The 6,775-nt window shown below is 36.7% G+C and overlaps 1 long non-coding RNA gene across 1 annotated transcript in view; it reads right to left on the bottom strand.

The window, feature by feature from the left end:
- Positions 1-691: 691 nt before the first annotated feature.
- Positions 692-6,775, bottom strand: part of LOC124398394 — a 13,133-nt gene continuing 7,049 nt past the window's right edge. The window contains exon 3 of the long non-coding RNA XR_006928057.1: positions 692-1,146. This is a non-coding gene — a long non-coding RNA (uncharacterized LOC124398394). The remainder of the gene's footprint in view (positions 1,147-6,775) is intronic.

The following is a 6,775-nucleotide window of genomic DNA, read 5'->3' as shown; positions in this document are numbered from 1 at the left end:
ACCACATTTAAACTATTTGGCCGGACATCAGCATGTTTGACGAAAAAAGGGTTACGCATACATGGGAAAGAACCTGATATATTGTAGAATATTGTTGTAGATTTTCTAGGTATAAACAATGTCATAGCAAACTGTGTTCAGGAGACAGGAGAAGTATTGCCATTCAAAACAGACTTTCAATCACACTAGGTAGTTATGGGCATCTGAGAGCTCATGCATGTAGCAGAGGGCAGATAGCACTTTCATTGAGACGTATACACTGCCCCGTGTATGTGTATGCACTATAAGCAAAATTTGGATTGCAAGATGTGGGGTTTAGGTGACAGAGGGTTCAGGTGTTAAATTTATCACGCTGCATTTTCAATAAAGATAACAGACTAGAATTAGCAAGGGCACAATTTTTATTAATTGGAAATTTTATAAAAAAAAACAAAAAGGGAGAGAAGCAACTTTATTTAATCCCCACAATTCTTTTTCTTTCTGCTATACTTTCTTAAAGACATAATATACCCCTCCTAAGACAACACCAAAATGAAATATGTAAAATAAAGAGACAGTAAAAAAAAAACAAACAAAAAAAAAACAAAGAAAATATATATATATATATATATATATATATATATATATATATATATATATATATATATATATATATATATATATATATATATATACACACACACATCGACCAGGTATAACTTTATGGCCACCTATTAATATAAACCACCTGGCTTATATTGTGTTGGTCCCCCTTTTGCTGCCAAAACAGTTCTGAACCAGCGACCATTAACAGCATTAACTTCTTCAACAATTTGAGCTACAGGAGCTCATCTGTTGGATCGGACCACACAGGAAAGCCTTCGCTCCCCACATGCATCAGTGAGCCTTGCCTGCCCATGACCTGTCCCCGGTTAACTACTGTTCCTTCCTTGGACCACTTTTGATAAATACTGACCACTGCAGACTGGGAACACCACACAAGAGCTGCAGCTTTGGAGATGTTCTGACCCAGTCGTCTAGCCATCACAATTTGGTGCTTGTCAAACTCGCTTTATTTATTTGGGAGATGCTTTTAGCACCACTCTGAACAGTTGAGGGCTTTTCACAAGGGTGGTCCTTCAGTGGTCAATGGAGTCCTGCCATCCTCTGAATTGAAAGGTAAAAAAAAAAATGGCATTATGATTATTATAATAAAGACAATCCAAAACTGAACTTGCAAGTCATACCGAGTGGATTTGATGTCATAAGTTTCAACTCTTTCTTAAACCTAATTGGAAAAGCATTAAAGGCAGTTTTCTACTGGCCCTGTTAAAATCCCATTCATCAATTGTTCTCCTTCACAAGAGCTTTTCTAAAATGGAGACGCGAAAGAGAGCCAGGTGTCCCAGCAACACATTTACAGTGATTGGGCACAAAAAAAAACCATCCAGTGCTACCACTGATTCAATTCTTTATCTCTTTCTTTTTCTCCTTATCATCACATTATGAATGTGAAATTTTATTGACAAGAGGTGCTGTGTGTCTCAGGAAATGCTGAAAAAAGTCTGCTTTATTCACACGCTCTCTCTCTCTCTCCTCATCTCCTTTCTGAATGTTGAGTTTTATTGACTAGAGGTGCTTTGTGTTACTGGCAATACTTAAAAAAAAATGAAGTCTGCCTTCATTCCCTTATTTCTTTCTCCCCCTCCCACTCCCACTCCCCCACCCCAAGTCTTCCACTCCCTCCATTCCACCTCCTTCATCCCTCTCCAGACATTCCTCTCGTCCTGCTATCGTCCCCTGTAAAAAATATTCCCTCCCTCCCTCGTTCGCTCTCGCTTGGTTGTGAGATTTGCCTAACAAAGAACGCCTCTGCCCAAGGTCAGATAAGGAACCGTGGCGCAAGAAGCCACAGCCGCTGCTCCTTTCATTCGTCTTCGCCCCTCCGTTTCTCAGAATTATCTCAGCTGCACATAGTAATTATTGCAGAGGACGGAGGAGAGGAGATAACTGAGAGGCAGTGTGTGTGTGTGTGTGTGTGTGTGTGTGTGAGAGAGAGAGAGAGAGAGAGAGAGAGAGAGAGAGAGAGAGAGAGTAAGTAGAAGAAGCGGGAATAAGAGGATGAGATGTAGTGTGAAAATTTAGCTTTGCTACTATGGAGGAGTGTGAAGTAAAATTATGGTGCCTAAAAAAAGAATGGCTCCAGTTTTATTGCAGTGTTTTAGTCCATTTTGGGTTCACAGGATATGAAATCAACAATTATAGATATAGAAATATTTTTCTTACCAGAACCATAATTCGAATGGATAATAAAATACGATGTTTGGAAAAGCAACACTAGAAATGCTGCAATAAATAGTGTCCAATTATGATATCCAGGTTAATATGCAGCTATTCAATTTGAATATCATAAAAAAAAATTAGTCTAGCTAATGACTCATTTCATGTGGCGGCCTAAAAGCATGAGTGAATATCGTGTGTTTATGTGAAGAACAGCTGTACTTTGTCTATATGTAGGTATTAGAAAGATCTATTCTAGGCATAGCCCCTAATTGTTTCTAATGTGGAAAGATTCTTAAATGGCATGAATTGTAAGACAAGAAAGAACTGCCTGAATTTTAATTAAGTGTTGTAGAACACACCGTAACAGACCTTACAGGGCATGCACATGCATACACACAAATCTCGGTCAATTGGCTCGGAAAACCCCTGATCTTCCACATCCCGTGACCTTTGACCTTGCAACCTCAGCCGTGTTATCAGGAAGTCGGCTAAGCCCCCTAATCCTAAGCCACATGTCGGCACCTCTAACCTGGAGAAGGCGCTATCACTCCGGATGAGGCACTTTGTATAGCACTGATATCGCTTGTGTGTGTGTGTGTGTGTGTGTGTGTGTGTGTGTGTGTGTGTGTGATTAAGGGGGAGGTGGGATGAAGATTACTATCACTGCAGCTGTATTGTAGACTTCAAACGATGGCAGGTTAACCGGTTGAACCCACACACACACACACACACACACACACACACACACACACACACATATATATATATATATATATATATATATATATATATATATATATATATATATATATATGTATGTATATATATATATATATATATACACACACACACATATACACACACAGAGATTGCTATTATAATTCCACAGCCTTATGTATAGTCAGGATGAATCATGCAAATCTATAATGCTTTTATTTAATCAAACATGATGCTTGTGTTTAATATGTATCCAGTAAAAACCCACCCAAAAGTCCTAAAAAGCATCTTATTGCTCACAGAAATTAGATGTACTATGATAGGAGAGCTGCCATGTTTCTGATTGAATATCACATACAGTACAGTTAAAAAAAGAATAAAAAGTGTATAAATAAATGTTAGAATAGGATTTCTTTTCAAAAAATGGATTGTCCCAATTTGAAATAATATTTAAAAAATAATAAATAAATCAGTGGATCGGATGAAACGATGAGATGCTAGATTTCTGATTTAAAGTTTGTGAGTTTAAATCCCAGTAACACCATGCTGTCACTGCTCCCTTTACCCTTAACAGCTTAATGTTTGAATGATATAATTATAGTCACTCTGGATAAAGGTGTCTGTCAAAATGGCATAAATGGAAATGAAAACTGTGATGGGCTTCAATAAAATTAATTATTAGTATTTGACAAAAATAGTATTAAAGTTTTTTGAATATATAATAAAAAGTAAAATGCTGGTAGCAGGTTGTTAAGAGCAGCATCTCACACACTTTCATGTGAACTATTTAGACAAAAAAAAGTTACATTATTTAAAAAATATACATAGACAAATTTGTAACTCGATTAACACTTTTAAAATTCCAAATTAATAATCATTTATTAGTCCTAAAATGTAGAAATCCTAATAAGTATAACTATACAACATTAAGGCTGAATTCTCAATGTTCATTGAATCCTTTTTCTATGACATTAAATTGGAAAGTAGTTCCAGCTGCTAGAATTCTAGACAAATTTCTAGACACATTTCAAGATTCATTGTGGTTTAACATGACAAGCTACATCAAATTTACTATAAGAAAAAAATTGGTGAGGTAACAGATTTCTCTGTACACATGGAAGATCTTGAATGGCCTGCTACAGAGCTCTGATCTCATTTGAACACCTTTGGGATGAATTGGAACGCTGACTGAACCCCAGGCCTCCATACCCTACATCAGTATCTGATTTTACTAACGCTTTTGTGGCTGAATCTCAACAACCACACTCCAATATCTATTGGAGCATCTTCCCAGAAGAGTGAAAAAGTTTTATTAAAACAACAAAAGGGGACTAAATGTGGAGTAGGATGTTAAAAAAAGCCCATACGAATCTAATGGTGAGCTGTCCACAAACATTTTCCATACCTTTGTCCATACATTGTCCATATGTATGTATGTACATATGTTTACAAATCCTTTCCTTTTTTTTTGGCTTTTTTTCAGAATGATCATTACCATCTTATTCGTGAGTCAAAGTATTTAACTTCGGTGGTACAGGCATACAGTATACATGTAAAATAATTGTTACCAATTACACCATATTTATATCTAGCACTTTTAATTCATTCATGTTTTAACTTTTCTTTTTTTTCCTTTTTTTATCCAAAGCTGAACACCACCTCTACATCACAATCAAGCCTTTCAGATTTAATTGAATTTAATTTTAGACTGATATTGAGGACCCAATTAACCATACATTATCTCCATACACAAACATTCTAGATTACAATATGTATATACAGTACACTATGACTAAGTCTAAATCTTCCAATCGACACGTCATGCAGATTTTTGTAAAGCTGTTTTGTGGCATTGCCTATTGATAAAAGTGCTATACATTATAACTAAATTGAACTAAAAATATTTATACTGCATACATGTGTGTACTGTATGTGTGTGTGTGTGTGTGTGTGTGTGTGTGTGTGTGTGTGTGTGTGTGTGTGTGTGAACGAGAGAGAGAGAGAGAGAGAGAGAGAGAGGGAGAGAGAGAGAGAGGGAGAGGGAGAGAGAGAGAGCGAGAGAGCAGGAAGCAGTGGGAAGCAGTGCCCAGTATGCAAAAAAACCTCACATATTTATTTAATATGCATTAGAACAGCCTGCAGTCCCCTGGAACACACAGATAAAGTGGACATATCACTGAGTGTTATGATAAGAAAGCAGCAGAGAGAGAGAGAGAGAGAGAGAGAGAGAGAGAGAGAGAGAGAGAGAGAGAGAGAGAGAGAGAGAGAGTATGCGCATGTGAGCGTGTGATATCTCTGAATGGTATGATAAGAGACAGCAGTGAGATGGCAGTATGCAACAGCATGAAAGATGGGGATAGAGGGGGGATGAGAGAGAGGATGGGTGCCTCTCTCTCTCTCTCTCTCTCTCTCTCTCTCTTTTGGGGGAACAGTGGAGCAGCACAATGCAAACATGTTGGAGTGAATGGCCGAATGGGAAGAGGACAGCTGTTTGAGATGACTGCGATGGCTGTTCATACCTCGCCTCCCTATCGTCCTATTAACACACAAAAAACCCTCTCTCTCTCTCTCTCTCTCTCTCTCTCACACACACACACACACACATACACACACACAGAGAAGCATTACATGAAACATGTACAAAGACACATTCAAATGCAAGGTCATACATACACACACACACACACACACACACACACACACACACACGAACACACACACACACACACAATACATATACAAAATCTCTCACATTTAAAAACAGGATAATCATATATTATGATTACATTTTTCATTCTTTTTCAATGTGATTACAGATACAATCATCAGAGGCTTCTTTTACACTGCAGCAATGTTCTCAGCAAACCTTTTTAATATTGTGAAATTTGTTCCGTTTTTCAGTTCTTATAAGACTACAACAAACCAAATATAACCCATTAAATTAGTTTTTAGATGTTTTGTTCTAATGTCATACTTGAAATAATCTTCTCTTGCCAGATATTATTTCTAAAAGAATGTCAAAAAATATTTGCCAACATTGTTTTTGGCAATTATAATCAGAGGTGTAAAGAGTACCTGAAAATCATACTTGAGTAAAAGTATAGATACCTAACTGCAAAAACTGCAAAATTGACTCCAGTAGAATCTAAAAGTCACTTATTCTAATATGACTTGAGTAAAAGTCTTATAGTATCTAATTTGAACAGTACCTTGAGTATTTGAGTCACATTAAAAGTAGGCTCAAAGGTGCACTAGTCATTAACACCAAGACACATGTTAGTGCAAAGCCAAAAACAGTTGATTTGTGAGGTTTTATTTCCTAAAATACAAATTGTACACCTCAACACTGCATTAACCAAAATCAACACAGAAGCTTTTCAACATGCCAGAATGAAATGAAGATCAAACAAGTGGGTAAAAAAAAAAAAGACAAAGTAGTAAAGCAATCTTTCAAAAAGAGTATCTTCAATTAACAAATAAAATATCATGTCACAAAGTAGAAGAACATTTAGGATTTAATGGACAAATAAAATGTAAGTAAATAATTTTAGATAAAGTAAAACCAAATATTCAGAGAGGACTCTGATTTGATGGCCCTCTCAGTCTCAGAGAGTGGCAATATTTTTATTCAACTTCAAAGTTTTCAAAGTTTCTGGAATCTATTCAAGCTCTTTTTGGATTGAAAATGAGGCCAGCGGTGCTAAAAAGTCGCTCACAGGCAGCAGATGCGGGTCAGGAGTGTTGAACCTTAATGACATCTTCAGCAGGGGTGCAAAATGTAATTGGTAACGTTCAT

The sequence above is a fragment of the Silurus meridionalis genome, chromosome 15 (assembly GCF_014805685.1).
Source record: "Silurus meridionalis isolate SWU-2019-XX chromosome 15, ASM1480568v1, whole genome shotgun sequence".
Classification (NCBI taxonomy): Eukaryota; Metazoa; Chordata; class Actinopteri; order Siluriformes; family Siluridae; genus Silurus; species Silurus meridionalis.
This window is presented reverse-complemented; position numbering and strand designations above follow the sequence as displayed.